Genomic DNA, 13,448 nt, shown 5'->3' on the forward strand with positions numbered 1-13,448 from the left:
TAATGGATGAACCTGAGATTTTGAGCATTAGGGGCTAGGTAAAGGATTGAACCTCACATGAGATGTGATGGGCAAAGAGTTGCTCACTTATAGTTTATTGTAATTCCAATAATAGATGTACCTAAGGATGATCAATGGAATTATAAGAATTCAATCACCCATTAGAAATCCATCCAACTAGGATTTCCGTTTTCTACTTTGGAAGTGTAGGATTCGCTAAGTTAGTGGGAGGACCAATTTGATTAAAAGACCATAATCATTTTTATTAATTACATGATACATTTACTAATTAATCTGGTTATTTTCTGCAGTTAATTTTCTAATAATAATGAGCACAGAACAACCACCACTATCCAATATCCTTGCAAGCATACTTGATAGCAATAGGTTGACAGGACTTAATCTGTCTAATTGGCTAAGAAATTTGAAACTTGTCTTGAACCTTGAACATATAGGATATGTTCTAGACTCAAATGTTCCTGGTCCCTTACCTCCAGAGGCCACCCAAGAGGAATATGAAACTTTGGACAAGTGGAAGGAGCATGATATGAGAGCTAAGTGTTACATGCTTGCTTTCATGAGTAATGAGTTACAGAAGCAGCATGAGAATATGTAGAGTACCAGTGAGATCCTCTTTCACCTACAAGAGTTGTATGGTGAGCACAGCAGGAATGCTAGGTATGAGATATTTAGGCAGCTGTTCCACATAAGGATGTCTGAGGGACAGAATGTTGGGGATCATGTCCACAAGATGATTCGAATAATTGAGCAGCTGGAACATCTTGACTTTAACATGCGTTTCCAACTGCAGACGGATTTGATCCTTCAGTCCCTTCCTGAGTCTTTTGGGAATTTTGTGATAAATTTCCATATGACTAAACAGGAATGCACCTTGGCTGGTTTACTCAAGATGCTGGTTATTGCCCAAAAGAGTATGCCGGGCAATAAAGGAAAAGAGATAGCTTTGATTGTATCTTCTTCTGCTGGAAAGTCCAACAAGAAGAAGGGCAATAAGAAAAAGAAACCTCAGATTCATGGTCCTTCCAAGAAAATAGCTAAACAGAAAGGGAAGACTACAGCTGATGGAGGCAAAGGAAAGTGTTTCCACTGCCAGAAGGATGGGCACTGGAAGAGGAACTGCCCAGAGTATCTTGCTTCTCTGAAGGACAAGAAGGATAGACCTTCGGAAGGTATGTCCATATCTTGTTATTTAGATTCTGATGATACTTATAGTTCATCTACAGCATGGGTTTTAGATACTGGTGCCAGTTTTCACATTTCTTATGATATGCAGGAACTAACAAAAAGTAGCAGCTTGCATTCTGGAGATGTTAGACTTCGGATTGGTGATGGCTCAACTATTGAAGCTTTAGCCATAGGATCTAAATTTTTTACATGTCAGGACATGTTTTGTGTTTGGATAATATTTTATATGTACCTGATGCTTTTAAGAACATCATTTCTATATCTAGTTTGACTAGAAATGACTATGAATTTCAGTTCACAGATGATGTTTGCAATATTTATTTTGTAAATAAATATGTTGGTTCGGGTTATATGAATGATGGTCTTTATTATTTGGATAATAATGACAAACACAAAATGAATGCAAGTGATCTGAATGAATGCAATGCCATGGTGAAAATAAACTCAAGTTCAAAATATATTTGGCACTTAAGGTTAGGTCATGTTGCAGAAGATAGGATTGCAAAACTGGAGAAAATAGGGATCCTATCCTCATTGGGCTCTGAGCCTACTCCAACTGTCGCATGGTATTTTGCGATCGCCTGGACGAACACTCACCGAATTGGGAAAGAGTGAGGAGTCACCACTTTAATTTTGCGGGGAATTAAAGAAAACCATTTGTGAAAATAAGTTAAAATGAAACCACTTTGAAAACAGAGATATAGATTCGGGGTCCATATACGGGCAGGGAAGGTGTTAGGCACCCCGCCTTGTCCCTCTATAAGGGCAAATAGATTTAACTTTCTGCTCTTTGCAAATTAAAATCAATAGTTAGGGGGGGTTGGGATGATGATGTTAATCCCTTAGATAAAAGGGAAAATTTGATTTTTCACTAGTTCGGGTTACCCAGATACATAAGTACATGAGACGACCCTTAGTGAGTTGATGTTGCGTAGCGGTTTTGGTTTAGGAGATCACTTTGCGTATTGCGTTATTTTAGTTTGAATTTGAGGGAACCCGGGTAAAAGCCCCTTCCGATCTCTGGGAATAATCTGCTTAAAGTTTGAGTGGGGAATCTCGGATAAGAACTCTCCTCCGATCTTCGCATATTTATTAAAATTTGATTTGAGAATCGGATAAGAACTCTCCTCCGATCTCTTTAAGCGTTTATTAAAATTTTGATTGAGAATCAGATAAGAACTCTCCTCCGATCTCTTAAGTATTTATGAAAATTTTTTATTGAGAACCGGATAAGAACTCTCCTCCGATCTCTTTTAATATTTATTAATATTTTTGATTGAGAATCGGATAAGAACTCTCCTCCGATCTCTTTTAATATTTATTAATATTTTTGATTGAGAATCGGATAAGAACTCTCCTCCGATCTCTTTTATTAAAAATTTTGATTGAGAATCGGATAAGAACTCTCCTCCGATCTCTTTTTTCGTTTAAATGAGGATAGGGTAAGAACTCTCCCCCGACCTCTTGAGATTTAATTGCGATCGTATGTCGTAAAGACCTTAGATTAAGGGTTCTGACATCCGAAGACGCTGAGAGCCTGAACAAGGCTTCTCTTAATCCGTTAGTACCTTATAACTAGGTAGGGGATACAGACTAAATTTCTTTCCGATCTCCTATGTGATTGCCTTATCAATACCTTTTGACAGGCAATATCCGATCTCTTCCGTTTACAAGTCGGGGATCCGATCTTACCTCGATCCCCCACTATACCAAGTTATCTCCTGAGCTAGTCTAGTGGTTCGACTTCATAATTTTCTTCTGATTTATTATCCAAACTTTTATTATTTTGAAGAAACTCTCGTGTTAAGATACAGCTACCAACATTTTATCAAACTACCTATATGTTACTCGGGACCAGAACACCTACATTTGAAGGTAATAAAGGCTAAAAAAAATAATAATTAAATAACATGAACGGATGAACAAAAGGTAAACTCAAGAGAATAACCACCTCCATGGGGTCTTTAACATAACATAAACTTGACGAAAATTACGAGCATGAAAACAAAGAAAATAAATATATATATAAAAAAAAGAGCACTTGGTAAAGCAACGGTCTAAACACTCACCTGTAGGGAGTTGAATCTATTAAACTAACTATGGAGTCACAAATATAGTAGAGCTGCATGCTAATAGTCTGGGGACTAATGCTTGCCTTGAAATGAAGAGTACCAAGTTAAAATGCAGTCAAGCCGAAATGACAATAACCGTGCGTGATAGACTTCTGTGGGTCCCTCATCGAGGAAGGGGATAGGGTAGAGGATGAGGTTCTTCTTCCTCTATGGCAGGCTCTCAAGAAAAGGGTTCAACAACACCGATATGGATCTTTACTATGACACAAAAAAAGCCAATACCTCCAACATTGTGGCATCAGGTAACCTTTGCATTGGAAGCGTCAAATGCTTTGATTAATCTTGGTGCATCCCATTCTTTTGTTAAACCCGAAGCAGTTATAAGATTGGGTTTAGTAGTCTCGAGTCTACAATGTCCATTGCTTGTTAGTGGGCCCAAGTGTGATCCTTCAATGACAGAGATAATATGTTATGCCTATCCAATGATGGTGGAGGAAAAATGTTTTCTAGTTGACCTAGTGGTCCCAGAATTAACAAATTTTGATATCATTATAGGGATGGATTGGCTCTTAGCCAATTATGCCACCTTAGACTATAGAAACAAGGTAATAAGTTTCAGAGGACAAGACAGGTTGGAGGTAGTTTTCCAGGGAGATAAGACACTAGCAGTGAAGGGGATGATCTCCATGATGCAAGCCAACAAAATGCTCCAAAAAGGATGGAGAGGGTTTTTAGCCCATGTTAGAGAGGTTATGGAGAGCAGAAGTGGACTGAAATCAGTTCCTATGGTAATAAAGTTTTTAGATGTGTTTCTAGAGGAACTAATTAGTCTGTCGCCTGAGAGGGAGATAGATTTTAAGATTGATCTAGTGCCTAGTACTAGGCCCATATCTATCCCTTCTTACAGGATGGCTCCTACAGAGTTAAAAGAATAGAAAGAACAGTTGTAGGAATTAGTGGATAAGGGATTCATCTGATCGAGTACTTCTCTTTGGGTGCTCTAGTACTATTTGTAAAGAGGAAAGATGGATCCTTGGGGCTGTGCATTGACTATAGGCAATTGAATAAGGTAACTACGAAGAACAAGTATCCTCTACTCTATATTAATGATTTGTTTGATCAATTGGCTAGATAGTTGTTTTTCCAAGATAGATTTGAGGTCTAGATATCACCAATTGAGGATTAAGGAGTTAGATATTTTGAAGACTGCCTTTCAAATTAGATACAAGCATTATGAGTTTCTTGTGATATCGTTTAGGTTAAAAATGCCCCAGCTGCATTTATGAATCTCATGAACATGGTATCGGGCCTTATCTAGATCATTTTATGATCATCTTTATTGATGATATATTGGTGTATTCCAAAAGTTTAGAAGAGCATGCGCAGCACCTAAGAATAGTTCTCCAGACATTGAGGGAGCATCAGTTATATGCCAAGTTCTCTAAGTGTGAGTTCTGGCTAAGGAGTATATCCTTGTTAGGACATATAGCGTCAACGAATGAAATCGATGTGGATCCTAGGAAGGTAAAAATAGTGGCAGATTGGTGAAGGCTAACCATAGTGACGGAGATTAAGAGTTTACTAGGTTTGGCTAGCTATTACCAGAGATTTGTACTTGATTTCTCTAATATAGTTACTCTAATGACTAGGTTAACTCAGAAGAACAAGAAGTTTGAATAGAATGATGAATGTGAGGAGAAGCTTAAAGGGTGTCTAATTTCAGCACCAGTACTGGCTCTGCCTATAGGCAATAAAGATTTCACTGTTTACCATGATGCCTCCAGAATAGGTTTGGCATGTGTTCTCATGCAGAAAAGAAGAACAATAGCTTATGCTTCAGGACAATTGAAGAAGCATGAAGCTAATTATTCCACTCATGACTTAGAATTGGCAACCGTATTTTTTACTTTAAAGATATGGAAACATTATCTTTATGGAGCAAAATGAGAGATCTACACAGAGCACAAGAGTTTCCAGTACATTTTTAAACAAAAAGAGTTTAATCTCAGACAGAGAAGATGGGTAAAACTGCTCAATGATTATGATTGTACATTCCAGTACCATCTAAGAAAGGCAAATGTTATTGTAGATGCCCTTAGTCGAAAATCATTTGGCAGCTTGGCACATATATCAGTAGAAAGACTACCCATCTTGAAGGAGTTGCACTAGCTAATTGGGGAAGGGTTGCAGCTGGAGTTATCAACTAAGGGTACTTGGATAGCTCAAATGAAGGTGACACAGTGTACCTAAGGCAAATAACAGAGAAACAGCATGAAGACCCTGAGTTGGTGAAGATATCAGAAGCGGTATAGAAAGGTAAGAGCATTGAGTTCTATTTCAACATAAAAGGAGTGTTAAGGTACGATAACAGGTTGTGTGTACCAAATGACACCCAACTCAAGGGAAACATTATGAGGAAAGCTTATAATGCTAAGTATAGTGTGCATATTAGAGCCACCAAAATGTATCAGGATTTAAAAAAGGTGTATTGGTGGCCTTCCATGAAGGATATTGCTCAATTTGTGACTGTTTGTGAGGTCCGTCAGAGAGTGAAGCTGGAGCATCAAAAGCCAGCAGGAATGCTTAAACCACTACCTATTACAGAATGGAAATGGGAAAATGTGGCCATGGATTTTATTATGGATTACCAGTAGCCTCCAACAGACATGATTTGGTATGGGTTATAGTGGACAGATTAATCAAGGCTGCTCACCTCATTCCTGTTAGAGCTAACTACTCAGTGATAAGTTGGCTCAGGTGTATGTGGTGGAGATAATCAGGTTGCATGGAGCTTTAGTGACAATAATCTCTAATAAAGGACCACAATTCACATTAAAGTTTTAGCGTTATCTTCAAAATGAGTTAGGCACCTGATTAGACTTCAGCATGGCCTTTCACCCTTAGATAGATGGATGGCCATAAAGGACCATACAGACTTCAGAAGATATGCTGAAAATGTGTGTACTTGACTTTAGTGGATCATAAAAAAAGTACCGTCCCCTAGTTGAGTTTGCATACAGCAACAGTTATCATTCTAGCATCGGAATGGCATCATATGAAGCTCTATATGGGAGGAAATGTAGGTCTCCTATGTGTTGGGAAAAAGTTAGTGAAAGAGCCTTAATGGGAATTGAGTTGGTGGAAGTCACCAATCATGCCATGCCTTTAATCTAGGCAAGATTAAAGACAGTAGCCAGTTGACAAAAAAGTTATGCAAATTTCCATAGAAGAGAAGTGGTATTTTAGGAAGATGATATAGTTCTTTTGAAGGTGTCTCCAATTAAGGGTGTCATCCAGTTTGGAAAAAGAGGCAAACTACCTCTAAGGTACATTGGGCCATATGAAGTGTTGCAAAAGGTCATAATGTATCTTATAAGTTAGCTTTCCCACCAAAAGTTGAGAAAATCCATTCGATGTTCCATGTTTCTATGTTAAGAAAGTTTGCATTAGATTCAAATAAGGTTATAAGTGAACCAAACATGAAAATTTCATAAGATCTTTCCTCTGTTAAACAACCTATCCAGATTGTGCACACTCAAATAAGGAAGTTGAGGAACAAAGAGATACCTATGGTTAAGTGTAACACTCCTATTTTCATAGCTTGGTAAATTATACTGTTCCGGTGACCGGTGTCGGTCCGGATAATTAAGAGAATTAGAACCACGTCTAAGACACCTAGATAAGCCCTGAATACAAATAATTAGTAATTGCCAAATAGTTATGTATAAATAAGAAAAACAGAACATAAAAGGTTAAATGAGCCGGGAGTCACAGCGATGGGTGACCTTCGCGGGAAGTGACTGCGAGGTCAGTCTAAACCCAAATTTCGAACCATAAAATATGACGCTCCGATCCTTAGGACTATTGCGAACACAGTGAAAAAGAGAAAATCACGAAAAATAGTTGTTAAGCAGGTCAAATAATTAGGTCAGGGATCCGAAAAAAATATCGAATAACTTGCAAACTGGATCGAACCGGCGAGGGGCGATTCGGTCAATTCACCCCTAGAGCTGATTCTTGACCTAACTGTCCAATAAAATTAGAGAAAAGAAAATTTTGGGATCAAGAATTAAATTAAAGAACTAATAGAAAAATAAATGCAAAAGAAAAAGAGAATTGAAAAAAGTTTATTACATTACCTTTATGACATCATCATGATGTCAAAACTAATTTTAATTTTCCTACCTAAATTGACCAAGTCAAAAGCAATTTTAAAAGACATAAAATACCTAAAAAAAGAAAAGAAAAATCATTTTCTTCTTCACCTAAAAAAAGAAAAGAAAAATCATTTTCTTCTTCTTCCACCCAAGTGTGCCGCCCCACCTTTCTCTTAAATCACCATTGTAGCACCACCATGAAAGCTTGAGTTTAAGCTTTCTTTCAACCACTTAAACCCATTTTGACCCCAAAATAATCCATAAAAACTTGTTAGATCAACTTGAGAAAGCTTTAGAGGAAGGAAAGAAAAGAAGAAAAGGAAGAAATTGAGGCGTTGAACATCAAAGTTAAGGTTAGTGGTTTAAATTAAAAATTTGTTGTTTAATATTTATATTTTTAGTGTAAATAACATAGATCTTAACTTAAAAATTAAAAGAAAACTATTATGGGGGACCAAATAGAAATTTCAGCAGCCATGGTACCCAAGAGTTTGATGATGTTTAGTTAGGTTAAACATGAAATCTTGGTGAATTAATGTTGTATAGGTGATTTGTATGTTTAAATTGCATAAATTGAGCTAAGCATGAAAATTAGGGTTTTGGCATTTAGGGTTTTAGGAGGAAAAATGTGAAAATTAGCCAAATGATGTGTTTGACCTTGCTTGAGTTGAAAAATGGTCATGTATGACCAATTGTGGTGTTTAGGAAGTGTTAGAATTAGGTTTAAATTTGGATTGCTTATGGTCATTCTGCAGGCAGCAAGATCAAGGTCCCTTTCAGGGACCAAAACTGAAAATTTACCAACCCAATTGGTGTGAGGCCAATTGGGAATGAAACTAGATACAAAATGGCACATTTTTCATTTAGGAATCATGCCCAGAAAGTGACCATAACTTAGTGAACAAATTGGCCAAATCCGGATTAGGCAATCTGACCTATACAAAAATGACCAAATGAATAGTGTTTATTCATTTGGCCATAACTTGGGCTATGCAGGCCCAAATAACCTGAGCTTTTACCAGTAGAAAGCTAAGACATAGCCCTACAACTTTCATGAAGAACACAAGTCCAAATTATGCCCTTAACCAAGTCATTTAGCCACCCAAAGTTAGTAGCTTAAAATTGCCAGAACCAAGTTGGTGCCCAGAAAATCTCGGTTAGACCAATCCGGCTAGCCATGTTCAAATGGCTATAACTTGAGTTACAAAACTCCAAATGGAGTGATTCAAAAAGGGAAATAAAGTTAAGACAATAACGAACAACTTCCATGGAGAAAACTTAGCCAAATTCTAACAGCAACATGACCAATAGAACAGTGCAAAATAGGACACCAAAACTGAAAATTTACAATTTTGCCTAAAAGACTTAAAATTTGAGAAAAAAACCAAAACCAACAAATTAGGTAACCAAAATGTGGTATGTGGGTGGAATTAGAATTTCCATACCTATTAACCTTAGAAAGTCAACAAATTGACTTGAATAGTATCGTGAATAGTAACCCCGACATACAAATTTTAAAGAATGTCAAGTTTAGCATATTAAAGCTAGGTATAAGTAGATTTAAATTTATTTTTAGAGTTATGATAAATTGTGATACTGAAACACTGTGAAACTGTGTGTTTCAGTGGAAAAGAATACCGGGAAAGAACCCTAGACATCGAGTCAAAGCCAAGAGGCGACTCGTATAAGGTTTGTGCACAACTAACTATTTTGTTACTTTTCACTTATGAATTGATTTGAACAAGTTTATTTTATGACTTATGATTTTGTTGTATTGAGAATTTTAACTTATTGAATGAAATTGTATAATTTAAATATAAATTTTCTTATGCATTTAAGGATTTATTGCATGGTTTTGAGGATTGTAAATTTTAAGTTTGATGTGTTGCCAACCTTGAGCATGAATTTATGATGATTCAATATGTTAATGGTTTGTAAACACTTGGTAAATAGAAATTGTTTTGAATATGATTTGAAACCACAGTTGACATGGCAATATATGTTGTGAATTCTCATTAGCTTGCCTAGTGAGATATCTCCTCCACTAGATGGGGTGAGTTCCTTCCTCTCTGGCTTACCAGTTGGGGAAGAGTTTGAATGAGTACTCATATATACTAGCTATTCTTTGTTCCTTCCTTTTTAGCCTCGGTTATTGGGAGAGTTTGAAATGTCGTGGTGTACAACATGACATCTATTTGAATTTTGGGTCATGGTTTCAACTGTGTGAATTGTTGGCAACACCCTTTAAATTATGCATAGTTTGATAAATTGTGGTTAAAACAAATAATTTATCAGTGATTCAAAATATTTTTGTATTGTTTCGAGATTTGAAAGAAATATAGATAAATAATTACTATTTGATCAAAATGTTATTCAAAGGAATAATTTGCATGAATGAAAATATTGATTTCTGAATGTTATGAATTTTAAAGAATTTAGAAATTTTAAATTTTATTTGTTATGAATTGTCAAGCATAACTTGTATTAAGTTTTAAATTATTAGTTTGTGCACCACTGAGTTCATCACTCAGCGATAGCTTTGTATGCTGTCGCAGGTGAAAGAAATTATAAAGTAGCTGAGCAAGATTACTGAAAGACATAGTGAGACTATCTTCAGGTATATCATAGGTATACCCTTGTACTTTAGATTTTGATGTAATTCTATAATTATATGTATGAAATTTCCTTTAAGCAGTTGTATCAACTCTTTTGTAATATGTTTTTGGACTGTAATCAAATACAAATTATTGTAATATTATCTTGAGATTTTATGTACTTATAAAGTTTTGTACTACTAAATTTTTAATGCTTCCATGAATGTAAATATTAATTTTGTTACCTTAATGAGATATTTCAATGTTTGATTTAATTTAAACTGTGTATTGAGTTGCTTGTGCTGATTTGTGAAATAAAATTGATTAATGGAGTTGTGATTGAGAAATATATTGGGAGTGTCTTTATTTTCAGATTTTGAAGAACTGTTTTCTCAAAATACAGACGGCACTCTGCCAAAATTTTTGTAAAAATTGCGGATATTTTAAATATCTAAAAATTTGATTTATGTTTGGACTTTAAATAAGGGTTTTTAATATCTAAAAAAAAATAATTTTGCCCACCAATTTAAAAATGAATGAAAATTGTTTTAAAATCCCTTGTAGTATATTTAATGGGTTACCAGTAGGCGAAGTACGGTAATTCATTAGGTGTACTACAGGAGCATGTTACATCTTACGAGGAGTAGGGTGTGACATGTTTTAGGCATTATGGAACCGTTATTACATGGAAGAGTGCATGTGGGAAACCCGCAATTCCTTGATACAAAAATATACCCACCTTTTCTAGGTATGTTATGTTTGATTTTTTATGTGCTTGTTTTAACATTCGAGGACAAATGTTCTTAAGGAGGGAAAATGTAATATTTACCATTTTTCGATGTCGAAATATTTGTCTTTAATAGAATATTCTGGTAAAAAGTAAAACTTCACTTACAAGTTACTAGTGGTAAGATGTGATGGTATATTTATGTATGTGTGATGTGTTCAAATGTATTTTAAGAAAAAAAGAAAAATGTTTTAAAGTGTTGTTTTGGGCATAAGGAACTTCGGCAGCCAAAAGACAGACTTTTGGAAACTAAAGTCCTTTTTATGATTTGAATGCCCATTTGGACAGAATGAACTTCTGCAGCCGAAAGTATAGATTTTGGCAGCCAAAAGTCCCTCGACTATCAAGGGTATAAGAGGGACCATAGCTCATTTTCTACCCAAAATACTTGGAGCTTTTCTTCTTTCCTCTCTCTCTCAACTTTGGAGAATATAAGGAGCTATTGGAAGAGATTTCCTTGGATTTTTGAAGATCTGGAGGGAGATTCTTCCATTTAGAAGTGTGGAAGAGTAGATTCAAGTTTTGAAATTTTGGTTCTCCCACCTTCAAGCTCCAAGAAAAGAGGTAACTTTCTTTTCTTCTTGATCTAATGGGTAGATCTAAGAAAGTTGATGAGGAATGAGGTTTCTATAACGTCAATTTCATGAAAAGTTATTTTAAGTTAGATTTTTAGGGAAATTTATGCATGTTAGGGTTAGGGTTTTGTGATTTATGAGGAAATCTTATGTTTTGTTATTAGAATACTTATGTTTAAGTGTTATGGGCCTTAAATGGCTAGTTTCCCTTGATGGATTTAAAGAAATCCATGTATATGCTAAGTTGGGCTTGGGGGAACTTAGGATTTGAGTTTTTGATGAATGCATGTGGGTTTTAAGTATGTTTTCAAGTTGTTTTAGGCCCCAAAGATGCGTAAATGTGATGGGATTGTGTTTTGGAACTTTAAAATGAGTTTGGGTGTTGATGGGAGAAGGAATCTGCAAGTTTTTTACTTAGGAATTTTGGAAATTCTAAAGGTTTGGCTACCAAAAACCAGAGGTTCGATAGCCGAATCATACAATTTTCTCGACAAATCTAGAAATTTTCCAAGTTCAACAGTTAAAGTATAAGACTTCAGTAGCCGAAGTTAACACTAGACAAAAGTGTTGTCCAAAGCCTAAGACTTTGCCAACCAAAGTGGGTTCTGCCTGATTTTTTCTCACTTCTTTTCTAAGGTTCTAAAATATGGTTTCAAGATTCCTAAGGGCCTAGAATAGGATGTTTATGATATGTATGGATTTTTATAACCTTGTGTAACACTCTAAGGATTGGGCTTGAGGATTCAAGGATAGCTCCCATTCGGGTGAGGTAGTTAATAGGCTACAAGAGGTGAGTAACTCCAATATTAATAAAATGGAAACTATTTACAAGTACTTAATGAACATCTTCATGCATCATGTCATATTTATTTTAGGATGTATGTATCTAGAACACAAAGATGTTGCATAATTGCATAATTTATTATTGGTACATTGATGGATGTTGGATGACACACTAACTCCCCCCATGTTATGATTATATAATGTTATGTATGTTATGGATCCATAATGTAAGTCCCATGGTGAGGTCTCTAAGTTGCCCTTTAAGGGAGATCTGTAAGTTGCCCTAAGGTACATGACACAGGTCATGTTTAAAAGGAAAAGTCTGGGGAGTTACTAGTGATAATGTCCATATCACGTGAAATGCTTGTGCTATGAAAATCACATGAATGATGCATTGCACATGTATGAATGAATGATACAATTAATAATGTTTAGTTTACTCATTGAGTTTGTATAAGCTTGCCCCATTCCCCTAACCCCTAGGTACAGGATTGTAGGACTAGAAGAGTACTTTAAAGAGAAAGCATCAAGGGTAGCTTTAACCTTTTGCTTTATGTATGGTGGTGTTTGGGTAAATTGACATGTAATTTATGAATGGATAGTACTATGATATTGATTAAAGGAAATATATAATATATTTAAATATGATGATGTATATGTTGTGTTAACCCTTGTGAGGCTACGCATGTTGAACCATTACACTTTGAATCTTATGTATGTTAAGATTCAAATTATAAACTATTATTATGTTATAGATGTTTATGTATGAAAGAAAAGACTAAGGTATAATGGTTTGAAGTATATTTAAATAGTGAGATGCAGGAATGTATGTATGTTTCTTAGGTTTTAGGCTTGTTGCGGGTTTCGACAACCTTAAGCTGACTCAAACCCTAGCGCCGGTAATGGCTCTTAGTTTGGGTCATTACACTATAAATCAATTCTTTAATTTTTCTATAAGCCCAAGTTTATAGTTTTCTGCAAATGCCAACATTTTCGAGCACAATTAGCCCTAAAAAATCTTATTTACATGATAAAATGTAAATTTTACCATTGCTGCACATATTTACTTTTTGAAATAATCAACCATTAATTGCCTTTACTTTTCAAGCTCAACATTTATTCTGTACAAGTAATCATTAAATTTTACATTAATTAATTTCATTTTCTCAAATTTCGCAAAATTAATTTGAAGTACAGATCTTGATAATGCGCATCATAGGAGTCAAGAAACCAATTGAAAATTCGTCTTTTATTTCATACTAGTCATTCAGATT

The sequence above is a fragment of the Hevea brasiliensis genome, chromosome 3 (genome assembly GCF_030052815.1).
Source record: "Hevea brasiliensis isolate MT/VB/25A 57/8 chromosome 3, ASM3005281v1, whole genome shotgun sequence".
Taxonomy (NCBI): domain Eukaryota; kingdom Viridiplantae; phylum Streptophyta; class Magnoliopsida; order Malpighiales; family Euphorbiaceae; genus Hevea; species Hevea brasiliensis.